At 36.6% G+C, this 23590-nt stretch overlaps 1 protein-coding gene and 1 pseudogene across 11 annotated transcripts in view; one reads left to right on the top strand and one right to left on the bottom strand.

Moving 5' to 3' along the window:
- NTNG1 (netrin G1) overlaps positions 1–23590 on the bottom strand; it is a 340737-nt gene that overhangs the window by 296348 nt on the left and 20799 nt on the right. The gene's annotated exons all lie outside the window — the stretch shown is intronic.
- LOC123598353 lies at positions 9399–10148 on the top strand (annotated as a pseudogene).

The following is a 23590-nucleotide window of genomic DNA, read 5'->3' as shown; positions in this document are numbered from 1 at the left end:
CATTTCCAAGGAATTATCCGGCTCCAAATGCCAACAGCACCAAGGCTGAGAAACCCTGGTTTTGGCTCAGGTCATGATCTTGTGATTCATGAGATCGAGCCGTGCTTTGGGCTCTGTGCTGATGGCATGGAGACTGCTTGGGATTCTCTCTCCCTCTCTCTCTTTTCCTCCCCCCTCAAAATAAATAAATAAACTTAAAAAATCTCTGCTTTAGACTATGTACATTTGTTCAAATGTAAGGTAGAAAGTCATCAAAATAGGCAAATGGCAGTAAGAACTGAACAGAAGAAACATGAGGAAATGGCATTTGGAGCAACCTGGATGTGTTACATGAAAATCAGAAACCCTTGCAAATACAGAGTGTGAACAATTATATTCCTTTTATCCACTTTAGTGAATTCCCTATTGTAGTACAGCACTGTATTTAACCTGCAAATTTTTAGTATATTCCAATTCAGATAAATACCATGACATCCTTAAGCCTTACTGTAAGGAGTATATGCAGTTCATTCCTGTCAGCTAATAAACTTAATGGTGATGTTAAGTACACACTTTGCTAATAAATGAGTATAGGTAATCCTTAAATTCCTTAGTTGAGAATCAATACAACTGAGTTATTTATAAGAGTTAATTCAGTAAAAATGTTCCTCCAAGGCATCTTGGATTCAGATACCTAGAGTAAAGGTATCTAGACACATAGATATCTAGATATATAAAGATCTATGAAAATGCTTAGTGATTTTTACCTTATTTCAGAAACAAATAATGTATAGAGTAGACCACCTTATCTGCGGTTTTGCTTTCTCAGGTTTCAGTTACCCTTGGCCAACTGCAGTCCATAAGCATCAGATGACCTCTTCCTTCTGACATATCATCAGGTCAATAGTAGCCTAACACTATGCCACAATGCCTACATCATTCACCTCACTTCATCTCATCACGTAGGCATTTTGTCATCTCATATCATGACAAGAAGAAGGGTGTCTACAGTACCATAAGCCATTTTGAGAGAGAGAGAGAAGGAGAGAGAGACCACATTCATATAACTTTTATTATGGTATACTATTATAATTATTCTTTTATTTTTAGTTATTGTCAATCTCTTACGGTGACTATGAATTAAACTTTATCATAGGTATAATACATATAGGAAAAAAACATTGGGTTTGATACTGTCTGTGGTTTCAGGTATCCACTGAAGGTCTTGGAACATAACCCCCACAGATAAGGGACTCCAGTATCTTTCTTATCAGATGAGTTGCTGACTACAGTTGAATGGGGGAAAAGGGGTATCCATAGGGAATGGGCAGTCATTTGATTTTCCCTAAATCAATCTCCCTACCAACGTGCTACTCTATAAGCCATTAGTTTCTTTGCAACAAGACTTGACTTTATAATCAAAAGCTGTCGCTTTCCCATGCCAGAGAAAGTTCTTTGAGGGTAGGAACCTTGCCTTACTCAACTTCCTTTCCCTCTCAGTGCCCAGCCTTGAAAATAGACGGTCCTCAATAAGTAGTTATTGATTTGTACTGAATTGGTGAATTTAATTTCAAACTGCCCCCAGCAAGAATCTGTACTTGTCAACACTAAAATTACTTATGATCCTATGAAGAACATAACCAACTGACAAAGTTATGAATCTTTCCCAAACTGGCCTTAGAACTTCTTGTGATTCTCACCATGCATGTTGTAAATGAGTTTGGAATTTGCATGCCAAGTTGAAATATGGTGACCTAGAGAATGTCTATGATTGATCTCATTCAAGCAAATTTACTCATTGTCCCCCAATACCTCACTATAATTAGACACTGGCTTTTTGTTTCAAATTACATAATGGTTTTTCATAGGAGACATCTGTCTTGTAACTTGCCTGATTCTCTTAGGAAAAAAAAAAAAAAAAAAAGAAAAGAAAACAAACTGAAAGGAAAGGGAAAAACAATACCTTAGTGACACTAATTATACCAGCATGTTTTCCAGTGCTTTGAAAGGGGGACTCTGAGCATTGACTACCATTGAAATGAAGCCTAAAGGGTACACTACAGTTCTGAAAACCCCACTTAATGTTCTTATCGCTCCAAGAAATCTAGTCATATCCTGATGGCTACCTAGCGTGACAATCAATTTCTCCTATTAAGTTGCCCAAGGCAGTAGCCTGGTGTGTGCTAGTGCCAGGATCCCTCTGCAGGTTGTTGAATTCCGTAATGCCTCTTGCTTTCCAACAAAAATTGAGCAGGATATAACATACCAGTAGGTAAAGGTCCTTCCAACCCCAGGATAGACTTGAAAAGAAACCTTCTACTCTGATTGCAGTATTGCTGTACTTCATACATCCCAATAAACTGCTGCTTCTTGTGTTTGGAGTTTTTATGAAGCATCCGAGGAGAATTACTGTGTGGAGGTCTGCTGGGCAAGTACAGCTTAGTTGTGAAATTCAGAAAGCACTAGCTTAATTTGAAGCTAGTAGTGTAAGTGCTCTTGAATACTTCATAGTATTTGAGCATTCATACATTCATCAATCAAACACTGATCAAATAAATAAATAAAATATTTATAATGCAAAAATCAGGGTAGATCAACATTTTAAAGTTCATTCATTCATTCATTCATTCAAGCAACCACTATTAAGTAACTATTATATATCAGGTATGGTACTAAATTCTATGAATATGGCTGAATTATCCTTGCCCTTGAAAAATGTATAGGCTGATATTTCACCCTCAACTCTGAACTTGCTTTAAAATTACCAGAGCAGGGGCGCCTGGGTGGCTCAGTCAGTTAAGCGGCCGACTTCGGCTCAGGTCATGATCTCACGGTCCGTGAGTTCGAGCCCCGCGTCTGGCTCTGTGCTGACAGCTCAGAGCCTGGAGCCTGTTTCAGATTCTGTGTCTCCCTCTCTCTGACCCTCCCCCGTTCATGCTCTGTCTCTCTCTGTCTCAAAAATAAATAAACGTTAAAAAAAAAAATTAAAAAAAAAAAAAGAAAAAAAAATAAGATAAAATTACCAGAGCAATTAAAAAACAACCTGTGTACTTCATCTCCAAAGGTAGGTCCCAAACACTGGCACTGCTTTTTTTTTAATATCATTTTAATTTGTTTAATATATTTTCAAGTGCTTTTTTTTGGGAAAGCATCCATCATCTCTTAACCATGTGAAACTTAGTCGCTTGAAGGGGAACAGGCTCAAATTTACTTCCATTTCACCTATATCTTAGAAGTCTCTAATTGTTAGAAATATCAAATATAAAATTAAAAACAAAAGAATCTTACAAAACAGAATATGCAAATACATTTAAATGATTGACTTTAATATTTATATTTTTCAAGAATATCTGCAAAGCAGTAGAATATAATGGTTAAGTAAACAGCATTTAGAATCACATATTTGGCTTTGAGTCAGTCAGCCATTAATTATTGGCAATAAAAGTTCAAGCTAGTTTAATAATTTCTGTAAGGATTTAAACATTGGCATTTAAACACCCAGCAGAGAACAAAATCCTTGCTCTAATAGGTGAACTACACAAACAAACAGGAGATCATAGTATAGAGTAGTAAGTGCTATCACAGGCATAGACAGGATGCTTCTGGAGCACTTTGGAAGGCTGTAAAGATCAGCCTTGCAGGGATGGGGTGGTGGTCAGGGAAAGCTTTATCAATAAAAATAGATTAAAGCTTCTAAAGAAGAGGAAAAGTCCTTCTAAGAAGGGTCAGAGAAGGAGGGAGACAAGAAAGCAAAAAAATGAGAAAATAAGCAAGAAGAGGGTCACCTGGGTGGCTTAGTCGGTTGGGTGGCCAGCTTCGGCCCAGGTCATGATCTCACCATACGTGGGTTCGAGCCCCACGTCGGGCTCTGTGCTGACAGCTCAGAGCCTGGAGCCTGCTTTGGATTCTGTGTACCCCCCTCTCTCTGCCCCTGCCCCACTCATGCTCTGTCTTGCTCTGTCTCTCAAAAATAAATAAAAGTAAATGTTAAAAAAAATTTTTTAATAAAGGAAATAAGAAAATAAGCAAGAATACATGCATATTTTAGCATATTTTTGAACAAAATATCCAGCCAAATTGATGGATTCTACAGTGGAAACATGAATTCAGCTCAAGCATCAGTAGTGTATCCCTACACAAGTCACTAAACTTTTTTGATCCTTTATTCATTTATAACTTGAGGACAATGATAGATACCTGACAGGGTTATTATAAGGAACAGAAAATGTAGCATGAAACACTCAATAAATGCCATCATTAAGCAGATAGAGATGATTCAAAAACAAATACTATTCAAATATTGTTGTAGTGATTGGATTAAAATTATAGTTTGTTAGTTTAGAAGACTGAAATCTCGGGGTACCTGGGAGGCTCGGTCGGTTGAGTGTCCGACTTCAGGTCATGATCATGTGGTTTGTGGGTTTGAGCTGCACGTTGGGCTCTGGGCTGACAGCTCAGTGCCTGGAGCCTGCTTCAGATTCTGTGTGTGTCTCTGTCTCTCTGCCCCTCTCCCACTTGTGCTCTCCCTCTCTCTCAAAGATAAATAAACATTAAAAAAAAAGAAGACAGAAATCTCAAGATCAAATAAAAACAATCTTGACATACCTTTCTCCAGTGAAATATAGTACATATTACTTTTTAAGCTACATTAATCCTGAACAGGACTCAATTTTCCTCTTCCAATAGTGATATTGACTAGTGTAATGCACTGATTAATCAAGATCAGAAAATTCTGAAGGAATTAGAATGGAATTTAAATGCTATACAGAAATGGAATTCTAAAACTCAAATCTCTCTTCCAGCACTGAGAATAAACATTCAATGTGACACTGAAGTATTTCGATGCTTAAGATTTGCTTATCTATCTTAGGATGGTGGGCAAGAATAAAGAGCTATGATTGTTGTCTCATTTTATTTCACTGCTCTAAACAAGAATTTCTTAAACATCTCACAGTACTTCACCAGACGGGTATGGTCTTCCTTAAAATCCAGACAGCTATAAAACTTTACTTTCTAGGTAGCAAATGTGTTGGAGCATTATTAAAAGGTGTTGGGCATGGCATATAATTTTTCAGGCAAAGCAAAGTGTTATGGGTCATATTTTGTTGTCAAAGAAATGCTGGCCCAATTCTTTACTTCTTCCTTGCCCCTAGCAACAAACAAAAAAACAAACAGATGAAAACAAACAAACAATATGACAGGATATTCAATTGATCTATTACTGAAAAAAAGAAACACCAATCCCTTTCAATCAGGGCTTTGAAATTGGTATTTCTAAAGAATCACACAAGTCTTTCTGTATTCTAGGCTACACTACATCCAACCCTAGAAATAAGTAAGTAAATAAATAAATAAATAAATAAGAATAAAGGGGAAAAGGAACAAAATAGAAAATGGAAAAGACTTCTAGAATAGTGAATTATGAGGAAATTATAAGGTGCTATGGAAAAAAAATGCAGTATGGCTGGATATATCTCAGTAAATCTATGGAGCACACCTACTTTTATTCTTTGATACATAACACGTTATGGCTTACAAGTGAAGTATAATTTCAATTCCTACTACTGAGCCATTATGATGTTCTTGGGGACCAGTTAATTTATTACTGAGCTTTCCTATACCAATCTCATACCAGTCTGGAAACAGAAAAGTCCTCTCTTCTGAATAAGGTGATTTCTGTAGAAACACAGCTGTTCTCAAAAGTTCACAGCACATAGATCGCAAGACACTACCAAGTTCTCTACTTTAGAGTTTCCAAGAAAAATTATTTTCACATACCACAAACATTCTATCAAGTACCTATTGCTTTTTAAAATGCTAGGTTTTTTTTTTTCAAGTATCAATTAGTGAATTTATGTTTATGAGAGTCCCTAGTGAGAGGATATGGGAAAAGCAGTCTACAATTTAAGGCAAACGCTTTTCAGATTGGTTTCACAAAAATTCCTTTTCTCTTAAGACAACTTTTATTTTTATTTATTTTTTTTTTCAACGTTTATTTATTTTTGGGAGAGAGAGAGACAGAGCATGAATGGGGGAGGTGCAGAGAGAGAGGGAGACACAGAATCGGAAACAGGCTCCAGGCTCCAAGCCATCAGCCCAGAGCCCGACGCGGGGCTCGAACTCACGGACCGCGAGATCGTGACCTGGCTGAAGTCGGACGCTTAACCGACTGCGCCACCCATGCGCCCCAAGACAACTTTTAAAAACAAAGCCAACGGATGCCACATTCTGAGAATGGCTGAACCAAATGACTGGTCACTTTTTTTTTTTTTTCCTAGTAACAGTATAGTTAAGTATATGTTAAGTCTTGGATTCTAGAATTTTGACTTCATTAATTATGCCATAGTATACAAGTTAAACATAAGAAGTTTAAACCAGACTGCCGAGATTTTTGCTAATTTTGTGGCTTTGGGCAATGACATAACTTTTCTGTGCTCCACCCTCTTCATTTGAAAAATGGGACACTACCTAATTATGGAGTTGCTATGAGTTAGCACATCTAGAAGTTCTTATAATAGTGCCTCACACATAGTAGGCACTCATTAGAAGTTAGCTTTTAATATATTATTGCAGTCTCCAAGAATTCGCTTGGCAGAGTACAGGTTTTAGAATTAGGGATGAATCCCACCCCAGTCATTCATCAGCTTTGTGATGACAGACAAAACTATTTGACCTCTCTGAGTCTCCGTGTACTCAAGAGTAAAATAAGGACAATAATACCTACCTCATACTGGTTTGAGGATTAAACAAGCAACAAGCAATATGCTTGCCGTATAGTCAAGTGGCTATCTGAAAAGCATACAACAACTAAAGCAAATAAATAGCATATATACTAGATTGTCAAGTTGGTAAAGGAAGGAAAGCAAAAGACTGAAGAACAAGTTAAACATTTGGTTCTAAAGACTCCTGGATCTCTCATCTACCATGTCCCCTCCTTTCCCCACTTCCCCAGGAAAATCCAGGCTATTGATAAAAGTATTTCTATGCCCCAAAGTGAACGTGATACTTGAAAATCAGTCAGGAGTATTGTCAGCCTTTGGCAATCATACTGAATCGGACAAGGTTAATCATGGTCACTTTAGAGCCTCCGGAAATACCATGGGCCTTCAGAGGGTGGGTGGTCAGTCGTGTCTATGAGGGTCGGGGAAATGGAGTTTAGAGTGATAGACGCAGCAGGTGTGTAGTGATTAATGCTGGGAACTGCGGCAAGAGCCCCACGGAAGCTTGGCAAAGAACAGCGGGAGAGCCTCTAGGCCTCTGCCGGGACACTCAATGGCAGACCAATGCAAGCCACTGAGACTCAAAAACAATCCAGTGTCTTTGAAGCAGCCAGACACCTTGAGGGAAGAAAAACCTTAATCCCAAGTCTTAAATCTCCTTTCCGTGCCTTCTGCCAATGATTTTGAGAAGATGGTGAAAGGCCAGTGGGGAGAAGAAATAGATGTTTCTAAGTCCAAGACTCAGAGCTGGTACAGAATGATTAGAGAAAATTAGGAAGTGTTTAGTTAAACGTGTACATAATGAGAAAAAAAATTTAAATACTTGCTGAGCATTTTAAAACATCAATAACTCAGCCATTTATATTTTTAAATATTAAAAAGGGCACAGAGTGTGGTATTGATTTGAAATACAGCAATGTTATGCTAAAAAAAATGTATCTGGTTTTGAACTGACAAAATAAGACCGATCAACCTGGTTTTATTCACATACTAAGGGCTACATTTCAACATAATGAAATTTTGCCTTATTAAAATGCAGGTTAGGATACTCAATATTTGTATGGTACAACAAGTAATAATGGCCCCATTATTAACCTCCTATTCTTTAAAAAGTTCCAAAAAAAGAAATAGGAATTGAGAGCCTAGATGTATCTATAATATGACAAACAGTTGCCTATTATCTTATTTTGGGGTCAGCAATGGTAACTCAATAAATTGTAATGTGTTTTCTAAACCTGACCTATAATTGCTGTTTTAAAACAAAACATAAATAATACCAAATGGTACATCCAATTAATTCATTTCCAACTGGTTTTGATTATCAGCACCAATAATTATGTTCAGTTTGTATCTGGTTATTAGCCTTAATGATACTATATCTGCCATTTAAGTAATTACTTTTTTACCAGCATCATCAGTAACAATAATTTTTTGCTTGTAATTAGTTGATTTGTCATTCATTAAGGCTGCTAAATTATCCTATTAAATCATCATCCACAAGATGATCATAAAGATAAAAAAAAATATTGCATGGGTACTGAAACCTGTCACTCACTTGAACTTTGAAGTATGACATAGACATGGCCTAAGAAAAAAAGAAATAATTTATTGATCTTCTTTAGGCTCTAATACGCCCTTTAACCTCACTTCCTTTATGTCTTAAAGTATATTTTTTAAGTAAAAAACCTAAATAGCAAAACACTTTGAAAATAATTTTCTTAATTTTCTTAAAAAGCGGATGTGATGGTCTTTTTGAAGTGTAAACTCACTATGCTACAGCTACCAGTTATTCAAACACTAATTTAGGTGTTGCTATGGAAGTGTTTTATAGATGTGATTAAAACCCATAATCAATTTGACTTTTAAGTAAGGAAGATCACCCTAGATAGTCTGGATAGGCCTAATTCAATCAGCTTAAAGGCTATAAGAGCCGAGGCAAGGCTTTCCTAAAGAAGAAATTGTGACTATGGAAAGCAGCCTCAGAACATGCTTGAGAGTTCAAGCCTACCCTTCCTGATAGTCTACCTTACAATTTTGGACTTGCCTAGCCAGCCTCCATAGTCACGTAAACCAATTCTTTGCAATACTTTTTTTTTTTTTTTTTATGAAATTTATTGTCAAATTGGTTTTCATAGCACTGGGTGTTGTATGCGATACTTTCTAAATACAGAGGCGCCTGAGTGGCTCAGTTAGTTAAGCATCCAACTCTTGGTTTTGGCTCAGGTCATGATCTCATGCTTTCCTGAGTTTGAGCCCCACATCTGCCAGCACAGAGCCTGCTTGGTATTCTATGTCTCCCTCTCTCTGCCTCCCCTCTACTCATGCTTTCTCTCTCTCAAAAATTAATAACTAAACCTTAAAAAAAAATTTAAAATCTTGTCTAAATATATATCTCCTACTAGTTCTGCTTCTCTGGTTGGACTCTGATACAGCACGCTAGCACGAGGTGGCTTGGTGTTGTATCAGACAGAAGAGATAGATAGTAGAAAGTACTCCTTGACCTAAAATAGAGAGCTTGCCATTTAAAATTTCATGAGTGGATAGCCATTCACTTCTTTGTGTGATCCTATAAAACTGTGGACGTTTCTAGAAGGGGCAGCAGCATAAATATTCCTATTAAGACCTTCCCCTTTAAAGGTCCTCAATTCCCACGTGAGGCACTAAGAGGATAGAACCCATAAGTTGTAAAGATCAGGGGAGGAGTAAACAGCAAATGGAAGTGTTGCTACCTCATAGCTTGGCCAAGGGCCAGTTTTGTCAGAACTAGTATTGATCCATTTAAGTTACTGTAGATTTCTGCTCCGTTATAAACTTGCCTTCTCCCAGGCAGGCAAGACCTTAAAGAAATGTACACGCATTAGGATTCCATTATCAAAAGAACAGTCACGCCATGTTTCAAGAAACTCTGGAAGAAATCTGGAAAGAACACAAATACATGGAGAGTAAATAACATGCTACTAAATAATGAATGAGTAAACCAAGAGATCAAGGAGGAAATTTAAAAAATACATGGAGGGACAGTGCTCACCAAGGCTGATGCCTGGCCCTCTAGCAAGACCAAGCCCCACTGCATTTTATTTTATTTCGTTCGTGGCTTTGCATAGACTAAAGTTTTGTGGGTTAGGTTCAACTCTGGACCTCCTTAAAGAGGACCCATTTTTTTTTTCTTTCCAAAATGACAGCTTCCAGCCATGCCCTAGTGTTAGATTTGCACTGGGTGGTGCTGAGAGATAGCAAGCATTTCAGCTCCTATAATTACAGAACTTATGTGGTAAGGAGGATAAGAGATGACTTCAGAGAAAATAAGAAGGTACAGGATCCCGTAGAAATTCAAACCCTAGTGAATAAAGTCAAAATAGGCCTCGGAATAATCCATTGCAGGTCCACATTGGCCAACTGTATTTGACTGACAAGTTTATGAATGAGAATCAAGAGAAGTCCAGGACTTAGGGAGCTGGGACCAGGCACCTCCAACAGCTGTAGACCACCTTCAGCATTCATTCTCTGCTTGGGATGGGGGCTCTCAACAGAACGCAAGTAGTCTCTTACATCAGCTTAAAATAGCTTCTTGCTCTGTCTGCCGTAGGAGAAGCTCAGTCAGGTTTCCATTCTTCTGCAGGCTTAGTGGAAAAGGATGGCTCTCTCTCGGTTTGACTATTAGAATGAAGACCTGAAGCTCACTCAGAATAATTCTGTGTATTATTGTGTCACTCCTCTTTTATATCTCATCATCACCTGTTTAGAGCACTTCCACACTTTGTTTTTGCTTCATTGACAGTAAACAGAACTGTCTCTCTAAAAAAAAAAAAAAAAAAAAAAAAAAAAAAAAAAAAAAAAAAATACATGGATAAAAGTGAAAATGAAAACACAATGGTCCCAAAATCTTTGAGACACAGCAAAAGCTGTTCTAAGAGGGAAAATTATAGCATTATAGGCCTATCTGAAGAAGCAAGAAAAATCTCAAATAAACAACATAACCTTACACATAAAGGAGCCAGAAAAAGTAAAACAAACAAAGCCCAGGGCTAGTAGAAGGAAGGAAATAATAAAGATTAGGGAAGAAATAAATGAAATAAAAACTAGAAAAAGAATGAAACCTGGATCTGGTTCTATGAAAAGACAAACAAAATTAATAAACCCTTTAGTCAGTCTCATCAAAAACAGAGAGAGAGAAAGATACAAAGGATAATAAGAAAATATTACAAAAAAATTGTATGTCAACAAATTGGACAACCTAGAGGAAATGGATAAATGCCTAAAAACATATAATCTTCCAAAACTGAAACAGGAAGAAATAGAAAATTAGAACAGACTGATTACTAGCAATTAATTGAATTGGTAATAAAAAAAAAAAACTCCCAACAAATAAAAGTCTAAGACCAGGTGGCTTCACAGATGCATTCTATTAACATTTAAAGAGTTAATACCTATTTTTCTCAAGCTGTTCCCAAAAAGAAGAGGAAGGAAAGCTTCCAAATTTATTCTATTAAGTCCGCATTACCCTGATACCTAAAACCAGATAAAGACACCACAATAAAAGAAAAATACAGGCCAATATCTCTGATGAACACAGATTCTAAAATCCTCAACAAAATAGTAGAAAGCCAAATCCAACAATACATAAAAAAATCATTCACCACAATCAAGTGGGATTCATTCCAGGAATACAAGTGTGGTTCAATATTTGCAAATCAATCAACATGATACATCACATTAACAAGAGAAAAGATAAAAACTATGTGATCATTTTAATAGATGCAGAAAAAGCATTTGACAAATTACAATACCCATTCATGATAAAAACTTTCAAAAAAGTAGGTTTAGAGGAAACATACTGCAACATAATAAAGGCCATATATGAAAAACTCACAGTTAACATCATATTCAATGGTGAAAAACTGAGAGGTTTTCCTCTAAAATGAGGAATAAGACAAGTCCACTTTCACTACTTTTATTCGAAATAGTAGTGGAAGTCCTAACGGCAGCAATCAGAAAAGAAATAGACGTCCAAATTGGTAAGAAAGAAGTAAAACTTCCACTATTTGCAGAGGACATGATACTCTATGTTGAAAACCCAAAAGACTCCACCAAAAAGCTATGGTAACTCATAAATGAAGTAAGTAAAGTTTCAGGATAAAAAATTAATATCCAGAAATTGGTTGTATTTCTATACACCAATAATGAAGCAGAAAGAGAAATTAAGAAAACAATCCCACTTACAATTGCACCAAAAATAATAAAATACTTAGGAAGAAACTTAACCAAGAAGACAGAAAAGATCTGTCTTCTGAAGACTATAAAACATTGATGAAAAAAGTTCTAGATGACACAAACAAATGGAAAGATATTCTATGCTCATGGACTGGGAGAATAAATATCGTTAAAATGACAATATTGCCCAAAGCAATCTACTGATTTAATGAAATCCCTATCAAATTATCAACACTTTTCATAGAACTAGAACCAATAATGCTAAAAGTTGAATAGAATCACAAAAGACTCTGAATAACCAAAGCAATCTTGGGAAAGAACAACAAAGCTAAAGGTATCACAATCCAAGATTTCAAGATATACTATAATGCTATAGTAATCACAATGGTGTGGTAATGGCACAAAAACAGACACACAGATACATGGAACAGAATAGAGGGTCCAGAAGTAAGCCCACACTTATATGGTCAATTAATCTACAACAAAGGAGGCAAGAAATATACAATGGAGACAAGACAGTCTCAACTGATACTGGGAAAACTGGAAAGCTACATGCAAAAGAATGAAACTGAACCACTTTCTTACACCATATACAAAAATAAACTCATAACAGACTAAATACCTAAATGTGAGACCTGGAACTATAAAACTCCTAGAAGAAACCAGGCAGCAGTTTGTTTGACATAGGCCATGGAAACATTTTTCTAGATATGTCTCCTGAGGAAAGGGAAACAAAAGCAAAATTAAACTATTAGGAATATACCAAAATGAAAAGCTTTTGTACAGCAAAGGAAACCATCAACAAAACAAAAAGGCAACCTACTAAATTGAAGAATATATTTGCAAATGATATATCCAATAAGGGGTTAATAACAAAAATTTGTAAAGAACTTACACAACTCAACACCACAAAAAACAAATAATTCAATTAAATATGTGCAGAAACCCTGAACAGACATTTTTCCAAAGAAGATATACACATGAGTTTCTTAGGAGCCAAACTTAGGAGTTTCCTCAAAAAATTAAAAATAGAATTATTGGACAATCCAGTAATTCCACTATGGGGTACTTACCCAAAGAAAATGAACACTTAATTCAAAAAGATATATGTGGGTGCCTAGATGGCTCACTTGATTAGGCACCCAACTCTTGATTTTGGCTCAGGTCATGATTTCACTGTTCGTGGGTTTGAGCCCCATGTCGGGCTCTATGCTAACAGCTCAGCGCCTGCTTGGGATTCTCTCTCCCTCTTCCCTGCCCCTCCCCCACTCTTTCTCCTTCTCTCTCTCTCAAAATAAACATTTAAAAAAAAAAGATATATGCTCCCCTATGTTTATTGCAGCATTATTACAAGAGCCAAGATATAGAAGCAACCAAGGGGATCCATTGATAGATGAATGCATAAAAAAGATGTGAGATACACACACACACACACACACACACACACACACACATACACACACACACACACACTATGGAATATTACTCTGCCATAGAAAAAGAATGAAATCTTGCCATTTGCAACAACATGGGTGGATCTAGAGGGTATAATGTTAACTGAAATGAGTCAGTCAGAGAAAGACAAATACCATATGATTTCACTCATATGAGGAATTTAAGAAACAAATGAACAAAGAAAACAAACAAAAAACCAGACTCAAATACAGAGGACAAATTGTGGTTGCCAGAGGGGAGGAAGGTGGGAGGATAGGTGAAAGGATAGGAGAGTACACTTATCTTGTTGAGCACTGGGAAATATGTAGAATTTTTGAATTATATTGTATACCTGAAACTAACACTATATATTAATTATGCTTTAATTTAAAAATCTCTAAAATACTCTATAAAAATACCCACTCAAGCAAACAGTTTGATACACAGACTACAGAATCAAAGAATATATATCTAGATTAAACTCTTTTAAATGGATAGTTTCATTTTTGCTATACCAACAAATGTGGGTATGGGTTTGGTAGGGAAAAAAAAAAAAGGCAGCCTACATAATGGAGAACTTCGTGATGGTTTCAGTAAATTTCGGACTATCAAAAACATGACGCATATTTAAAATTGGTTAATTTGATCAACTTTTTTAGATATTTAAGATATTTCTATAGATTTTGTTTCTGGTCATTTCTATGATCAGCCCTCTATGGTTGAGCGAATGACAGACCTGTCCCAAGATTGGAGGATTCAGTTAAATAGTAGAGAGATCAAAGACCTTGCTATAGATTTGGGGGGAAAAAATTATACCATGTGCTTGTGCTTATGTCCACCCAGGATGCCATTCAAAAGAGAATGATTTTAAAATAGATTTACCACTGGGTTTATTTTGTTGACCTTGGGAAATGTTACCTCCATTTCATTCCACCTCTATTTTCCTCAAAGGAGCAGAGCTGCTCACGGGAAGGTGAAGGCAGAAACATGTGGCCAAGTTAAAGTAAAGATATTGCAAGTTTCTACACAGAGAGAAACATTTTCAGCTATCCAGAATGTTAACAAGGAATAGGATTTGTGTATCAGAAAAGTACTCTCCTGAGCATAGTGTCTTAGTTTATAGATTAGTGACTACTTCATTATAAACACAAATTTAGAGCTTTCTGAAATTATTTATATTAGAGTCTAGTACTGAAGTCTTTTTTTTTTTCCTTGACATTATTCTAAAATGGAAGGGAGAACATTACCCATGATTTCCTATGATAGTTGTGGACTTCCACTCAAGAGAAGGAAAGAAAAGCAAGCAGAAGCAACATTTGAGAACTGTCTTCCTCATTTCAGACTGCGACTACATGAATAATCTTCTATTTTCACAGTAAAGCTCCCATTACTTATACTGTGAAATCGCAGGCTACTTTTTCTCCAGAGATCTCAAAGTTCTTTTCTGGTATCAATTTGTCAATAGGCCAATGCCTCTGATTGTATGGAGCCCACAGGAATCTGTGAAAGCCTTTCATAGGCTTTATGACAACCAAGCTAAGGAGTATCAATAATGACTGCAAAGTTCTTTTGCCAAATGCTTACTTAAATAACAAAAGACATTTCCATTAAAAGAAAAAAAGTATGGCTTTGAAAAAAATTGAAAACTCAAGGGCGACGTATTTACATCCTTCTTAAATCTACTCAAGCTTTCATTCAAAGATTAAATTTACGCATGTTATACACTTATACAGTGCCTGGTAAAGTATACTCAATAAAATTCATTACTATTAACTTTACAAATATATGATAATCCAACATCTATTATTTATTAGTTATTGTGACTTAGAAAAAGTCATTAACCTTTTCAGATCTCAGCTTTCTCATTTATAAAATGGGGCTTTGCCACCTACATATTAGGATTAACATTATTCAAGATGTATGAGATCATTTTTAAGTTGTTTTTAATGGAAATATGAATTTTTAGTATAATTAGCCTGGGATTTGAACTTTAAGCACTTTAGAAATTCAACACAGATAATAATGAACTATATGTAATAACATTAAATATCACAAATATTTAATAAACTGGGAAAAATGTAACACTGATGTTCTACCATTTATGGCTAGATTCCTTCAGAATAAAGTTTTTCTTGGTGATCACGCATAAATTCATGCCACTTTGAGGATGGCTGTAGGCAGATTCATGGAATTATGAAGATTTGTTCTGGAACATTCTGAAGCAAAATTTAAAAAGGCATTTAAGCAGTCTTATAAATGCTTCTAACTGGAAAACAATGGTAAAACCAATAGTCCAGTGTGCCAGCGAAAATGTCATATAGTCTTAAATGAGTATTTTGGGAGAAGAAGGTACATTGGGGTTTGGGCTAGGATTATGGAAGGCCCTCTGAGCATCAGAACTTATAGACATAAGCCAGGTTAGGTTGCTTGTATTTGAATTCTGTGTTCACTGTGATCTTTCTGACTACTCCCACATCTGAACAAGGACACAAACCCATGATACTCAATGACAATAGCAGTGACTTTGATATGTAATCACCTATTGTTAGGAATTATTATATATCTCACTTATGTAAGTGTCATCTCTCCAGCAAAGCTTTTGGTATCAAAGGCCTAAGTCAAACCAAGGGTCTGGTATGTATTGAGTGACTTTTTCTTATACCATATTTTACAGGTTTCAAAGTTAATGATGTCAGTGAATCTTCACAAAAACCATGCAAAAGAACCCGGAGCTCTGAAAGTTTAAACAGGCAACTTGTCCAAAGTTACTGGGGTAGGGTTCAATAAATATTTATTGAACTGAATCTCCATATCATCTGTTAAGTACCATGATTTGTGATCACTGAGTTTGCAAATACATAATAAGAGTTATAGTGCCTTGTATGGCACTTTCCCGTTTTATATAGTACTTTGCATTTTATAAAGTGCCTTCACCCACATAATTGTGTTTAATGATTGATACCTTAGAGAGTGGGAGAACATGCCAAGTGTAAGAAATGATGTTCCAGTATTATGTGGTAGGAAACATAAGGACAGCTGAGCAGGATTTAGATTAATTCATGGATGGCACAGTCATAACATTTGTTACTGTTGAGATAGATCCACAAAAGGAAATTATTTGAAAGGAAAGCTAAAGACAGGGCTTTGCTTATCTCCTTAAGCTATAATGTCCTTCTCTTTCTTCCTCCATCTCAGAACAGTTTACTCTTCCTTCAAAGCTCAGCTTAAAGACCATCTCCTCTATGAAACTACCACTGAGTTCTCTGAGTTTGCAATGAATCACTTCCCTCTGGATTCTCGCAGCTCTTTAAATGTAGCTCTTGCATAGAATTTATTTCCTTCTGCTTAGTAAATAACTGTTTATAAAGCTTCTTGAAAGCAGAATCTCCCGTTATTTCCCATTTTGCCCACCACAGGGCTCTGGCAGTATTAAATGAACTGGAGGGAACCCACTATTTAAAATACTGAATACTCCCACAAAATATCCCGAAGGGTGGTCTCATGCCAGATTCTGCATGAGGTTACTTCGATATTGTAAATGATAGCAAGGACAGTGGAAAGAAGAATTGAAGAGGCAGAAAAGATTATTGAGAGACAATAAAAAAAATAAAAAGTAAAAGTGCACAGAGCAGAGATTTGGGAAAGCAGACTGTTAGAAGAAAGCTCATCCCACAGTTATATATTAAGTGTCGACTGTATCTCCGGCACTAAACTAATTTCTGTGATTGAAAAAGAGAACAGGGCTCTGTCTCTGTTCTTCAAGGAGCTTCCAACCCAGTGTGGAAGGCAGTCAAATAACCCATAATTACAAAACTAAGTGCTAAATGTATTGTTAAGGGTAACTACCTATTATAATGTGGCAGTTGCAAGTCTTAAAAACTCTTGTTTTTTATTGCCTTAAAAATATGAGGCAATGGGCTGGCTTGGTGGCTCACTCAGTTAAACATCTGACTTTGGCTCAGGTCATGATTTCACGGTTCGTGAGTTTGAGCCCCGCATCAGGTGAGCTTAAGCCCCACTTTGGGCTCAAGCCATATATATGCATATGTATGTATATATACATATACATACACACATGGAAATGAAGTTGGGGCTAGACTTCTAGTCTTGTGATGACAAAATTATTTTACTGTAGGAGTTTCAATAATAAAGTTGCATGTTTCCTAGCTCAAAGAATATACTATGCTAAACTTATAACATCATTGAGCAAATCTAGCACTTGACAACATCCAGACTTTCTTCAAGAAGAATCAGTTTTACTTTCCTATCACCACCAGCATTATGATTATATACTCTCATAGGAACTTTAATTTCTTCCTTGAAACATTTATCACTGTAGTAATTACTGGTATACTTGTGTCGTGTGTTTCTCCCTGCTTTGATCATGATGAGCTCTACGAGGCTGGGAAATGTGTCTGTCTTGCTCATCCTTACAGCCCTAGCTCAGCACCATGCACCTACTACAGGCTCAATAAGCATTTGCTAACTTGGTTAAATTACTAATATTTGTTACTTTTGTCATTCAATAACATAAAAGTAAAATTTCTCTATGGCTTGCAACGGCTTTTTCCCCACTGTGAGGTGCTAATTCCAAAATGCAGTGTGGGTCCAGAACAAGATCAAATTATAACTGCAATCCACATAGTGCACAAAACAGCAAACACGGTTGGGCAGCCTGTGCCCAACACAAAGAAGCCAACCAAGTCTTAGATGGGGGTTGAGATCCAACCTATTTTCTCTTTTCTAAGACATGGCACAAGGATGCATTTCTTGGAAACAGAACCCCTTCCTGATTCACATAGTAGCCTTGATAATACAACTTGTTGGCTGCCCTAATTGAACACACTATCCAAATACCATGTGTACTGAAATATAGTGGGAGAAGGTGAGAATCATGGATCTAGGTTTCACTTAACAATGTTATTTTTGGGGCGCCTGGGTGGCGCAGTCGGTTAAGCGTCCGACTTCAGCCAGGTCACGATCTCGCGGTCCGTGAGTTCGAGCCCCGCGTCAGGCTCTGGGCTGATGGCTCAGAGCCTGGAGCCTGTTTTGGATTCTGTGTCTCCCTCTCTCTCTGCCCCTCCCCCGTTCATGCTCTGTCTCTCTCTGTCCCCAAAATAAATAAACGTTAAAAAAAAAAAAACCAATGTTATTTTTAATAAAGGTATAATTGACATACAACATCATATTAATTTCAGGTGTACAACATAATGGATCAATATTTATATAATACTGCAAAAGGATCACCACAGTAAGTCTAGTTAACATCTGTCACCATACATAGTTACAGAATTTTTTTTCTTGTGGTGAGAACTTTTAAGATATACTCTCTTAGCAACTTTCATATATGCAATACAATATTATTATAGTCACCACGCTGCACATTAATTACATCCTCACGACTTGTTTATTTTATAACTGCAATAACCCCCTTTTGACCCCCTTCAACCATTTCTCCCACCCCACATTCCCAGCCTCTGGTTGCCACCAATCTGTTCTCTGTATTTATCAGCTTGGTTTTTTCTTTTCTTTTTTTCTTTTTCTTTTAGATTCTACATGTAAGAGAGATCATATGGTATTTATCTTTCTCTGCTTAACTTATTTCATTAGTATAAGACCCCCAAGGTCCATCCATGTTGTCACAAATCACAAGATTTCATTCTTTTTTATGGCCGACCAATTTTCCATTATATATATGTGTGTGTGTGTGTGTGTGTGTGTGTGTGTGTGTATATATATATATATATATATATATATATATATATCCACTGTTAGACATTCTCTATTCTCTATCCAGTGTTAGACATTTAGTTTGCTTCCATATGTTGGCTACTGCAAATAATGTTGCAAGGAAGAATGTTTCATTTTGTTGATCAGGACTTAGTGCAGGTGGAAATCCACTGGATATTTTTGAGGAAGGAGATACTGTAGGTAATATGGCAGCGAAGAATATTGATTTGGGATCCAGCATTTCCATTTCTCATACTGAATTTCTCTCTTCTACTTCAAAGCATCCATGAGAGCCAACATATTGTGCCCATTCCAATATTTGATTAATAAAATACTTTTATTTAATTTATTTTCACATAGGTAATATTTGTTAACATTTTCTTTTTGTTTTTAGACAGAGTGGTTATGCTCTCATTAGACATGTCTAGTGCATTTGTTAAAACACTATCCATTATAATCTCAGTGCAAATGCCATTGCATCCATGAATGATTATTTTAATACTTTGTTATTTAGAACACCTTTCATTTATTTCAAAACCACAATTGTGAAATTGTTATTTTATTTATTTATTTATTTATTTTTTCAATGTTTATTTATTTTTGGGACAGAGAGAGACAGAGCATGAATGGGGGAGGGGCAGAGAGAGAGGGAGACACACAATCGGAAACAGGCTCCAGGCTCTGAGCCATCAGCCCAGAGCCCGACGCGGGGCTCGAACTCACGGACCGCGAGATCGTGACCTGGCTGAAGTCGGACGCTTAACCGACTGCGCCACCCAGGCGCCCCTGAAATTGTTATTTTAAATACCTCATTTGGAGCCAGACCCTCATAAGCAGTTAGTTAATAGATGCCATTGGTAACATCAGGAAAGGCCAGACAGTTCACAGAAAGGGGAACTAAAGGGAAAGCCTTCAGAACATCCCTTCAAAGCAGAATATGAGAATCAAAATGCCTTTAATTTTTTATCAACAGAAATGATCATCACAATGATAAAAATAACATTTATTGGGCATCTCCTATGTGCCAGACACTGCTAAGCACAACATTATCTTACTGTCCCTCAGAACAAAAAAGTGAAATAACTTGATTAAGTTGGAACTTGAACCTGAAGACTGTTTGAATTCAGTAAAATAGCTTTAAAGGCATGTACTTTCCCAAGTTAGACAACTCCACTTCTAAAAATACCTGGTTCTAAATGCCCAAGACCCAGGGATCTTGGAAACTTCCCATCTAGAAGGGGCAATTGACCCTTTCTTAGGAAGCCATAAAGAAGTGCAAAGCTACTCCTTTACTGTTACTACTCCTAAAACAATCCCAAGTTGCCCCAAACAAACAAGCAAGTGTATAAAATATGTACCAACAGTGTACCTGTACTGTCAGTCTAAATGGAAACTTCCTGGCTGTGGTTTTAATTGGAAATGGAACCCTTCCCTTGCTGCCCAAATTTATTACAGTTACACATCACCCTCAGGTTTTCATCTAGGAGACAAGTCATTCTGGTGATGGATGAGGCAATATTTATATATCATCTTGCAAAGTAAGCAAGGAGACTTCCAGTTTAAAAGCACTATCAGCTATTGTTATACTCTAATAATGAAAACAATGATTTTGGAAAAAAGATTATTTATATATAAACAATTTTTTAAACTGCGAATTTTGTATTAGTCATACAGATCAGGGTATACCTATCAATTCAGGTGGCCAGATGCAAGATGTTACTCTTAAAATTCATTGCCCTCTGTGGAAAGATCTAGTCAAAGAAGGTTCTCATAGTTTAGGTCAATATTTATTCCTCCAAATTTCAAGCTTCCTCCTGTTGATTCACCATTACTAATATTCATTAGCTATGTTCATACAACTTCCAAGTGATTTACTATTAAATAATTAAAACAAAAATGAAAGATTAAGAGCCATGGTACATACAGTTTTATCAAAAATCCTATTAATTATGGTTGCTATGATACATCATAAAATCCAACTATGAGTGCCCGGATAGCTAAAGCCATCAAATAAACAGGATTTTTAAAATATTCTCCATTTATAACAAGAGGAAACATATAAGAAAACAACACAAAACAAGACTCAGAAGAACCCTTATAATCTGCTGGTAGGAACGCAACACAGAGCAACTACATTTGATGAAAATGCCCACACTCTACAGACCACAGATTGGTTTCTGGGTGCACACCTTGAGGTAAACAAAACAAAATGCAACAACTCTTGATCATATGCACCAAGATCTAGGTACAAAGGTGGTTCTTGTAGAGTGGATCGTAACTGCAAAAATCTAAAACTAAAACACACACACACACACACACACACACACACACACACACAAACTTGCTAAATTCTCACAATTGAACAATGTATTTATCCAGTGGAACAGGTAGGTAGGTAGGTAGGTAGGTAGGTAGATAGATAGATAGATAGATATGGATATAGATATATATCCTTTTAATATGAAAGAACCATATCATATAGATCAAACAGATAATTTACAAAAATAGTGTTGAATGAAAAATTTAAGCTACAGAATAGTTTTTTCAGGATGGTAACATTAAAAAACCCAAAGTCAAAACCATAAGCTGTTTATGAGCATATAAGCTTCACATAAAAAATATATATTAACATTGACTGGAAGGAAATACACCAAATTTATGATACTGGTTCCCTCTGGAAAAGGAAGGCATGGAAGGGATCCGAGGATGGAGACAAGATGGTTTCAACTCAGTCAGTAATATTTATTTTTTAAAATCCTAAGAAAAACAATGTAACGTCATCGTTGTTAATTTTAAGTGGTGGTTGTACATACATCTGTTATATTAAGTACCTTTAATTTAAAAAAAACTAAAAAAGGAAAATATTTATGATACCTTCAAGATTAAGGACCTCCAACATAGCCTAAATACTTTAAAGAACATGTATATATTAGAGCAATAATCTTTAGTATGAATGCCATCATCATATTAACATATCTCTGTTTTATCAGCTCATTTATTCATTCAACAAATATTTATCAAGCCCACCATGGACATAAGACAAAGTTCCTGCCCTCTGGAGTTTATATTGTGGAGGAGAAAAGAGACAGAAGCAGTATATAACATAATAAATATCCAGTCATTAGAATGAATGTTCAATCAGATGGTACCCAGTAAGGTATAGCCACTAACGTCTTTTCTGATTGGTTTGTGTTGATTCTGTCCCAGTTGTTAAATAGTTTGAATATCTCCCTTATAATAAATTCAATGAAGAAAAATTAAGCAGGTTCAAGGAATGGATAAAGGGTGTGAAAGAAATGCTATTTAGTTTTTAGTTTTTTAAATTTTATTTATTTTTGAGAGAGAGAGAGAGAGAGAGCGCGCACAAGCAGGGGAGGGGCAGAGAGAGAGGAGACAGAGAATCCCAGGCAGGCTCCCTGTTGTCAGTGCAGACGTCAATGGCGGAGCTCGAACTCACCAAACACGAGGTCATGACCTGAACTGAAGTCAAGAGTCTGACACTTAACAACTGAGCCACCCAGGAGCCCCAAGAGATGCTATTTAAATAAGGTGGTCAGGGGCGCCTGGGTGGTGCAGTCGGTTAAGCGTCCGACTTCAGCCAGGTCACGATCTCGCGGTCCGTGAGTTCGAGCCCCGCGTCAGGCTCTGGGCTGATGGCTCAGAGCCTGGAGCCTGTTTCCGATTGTGTGTCTCCCTCTCTCTCTGCCCCTCCCCCGTTCATGCTCTGTCTCTCTCTGTCCCAAAAATAAATAAACGTTGAAAAAAAAAAATTAAATAAGGTGGTCAGATAAGCTTCTTTGAGAAGGTATTCACGAAACAGAGTCTTGAATAAAAGGTGGGAGGGAGCTATGGGAAGATTTTGAGAATGTGGGTCCAAACAACGAGACAAAAATAAACTTAGTTTTATGCGCAACACCAAGAAGTTGCAGGCAGAGCGGTCTGAGCAAGGTGGGAGTGATCAGAATGGACTTTAGAGAGGTATTCAAAGACCAGACTATATAGTACCTTTCAGGCATTAGTAAGACTTCAAATATAGGGGTGCCTGGGTGGCTCAGTCGGTTAAGCATCAGACTTCAGCTCAGGTCATGATCTCATGGTTCATGGATTCAAGTCCCACATCGGGCTCTGTGCTGACAGCTCAGAGCCTGGAGCCTGCTTTGGATTCTGTGTCTCCCTATCTCTCTCTCTCTGCCCCTCCCCAACTCGCTCTCTCTCTTTCTCTCTCTCTCTCAAAAATAAATAAACATTAAAAAAGTATTTTAAAAAATGAAGAGTTTGGATGTAATTCTCAGTGGGACATAAAAATTGAGGAGGAACTTGAACAAGGAAAGGACCTGACTGATTCAGGTTCTTAAAATTTTATCTCTATGTATATTACATAATTACATATCTAACTATATAATATTCATGCTATACATCTATATGTATAATTTTTATATATTATAATATTTATATTGTGCTCTATATTATAATACTATAAAACCTATGTGAATTTGGTAACAGGGCAAGAGTTAGGG

The sequence above is a fragment of the Leopardus geoffroyi genome, chromosome C1 (assembly GCF_018350155.1).
Source record: "Leopardus geoffroyi isolate Oge1 chromosome C1, O.geoffroyi_Oge1_pat1.0, whole genome shotgun sequence".
NCBI classification, from domain to species: Eukaryota; Metazoa; Chordata; class Mammalia; order Carnivora; family Felidae; genus Leopardus; species Leopardus geoffroyi.
Note: the sequence above shows the minus strand (reverse complement) of the source record. Positions and strands in the feature narration are given on the sequence as shown.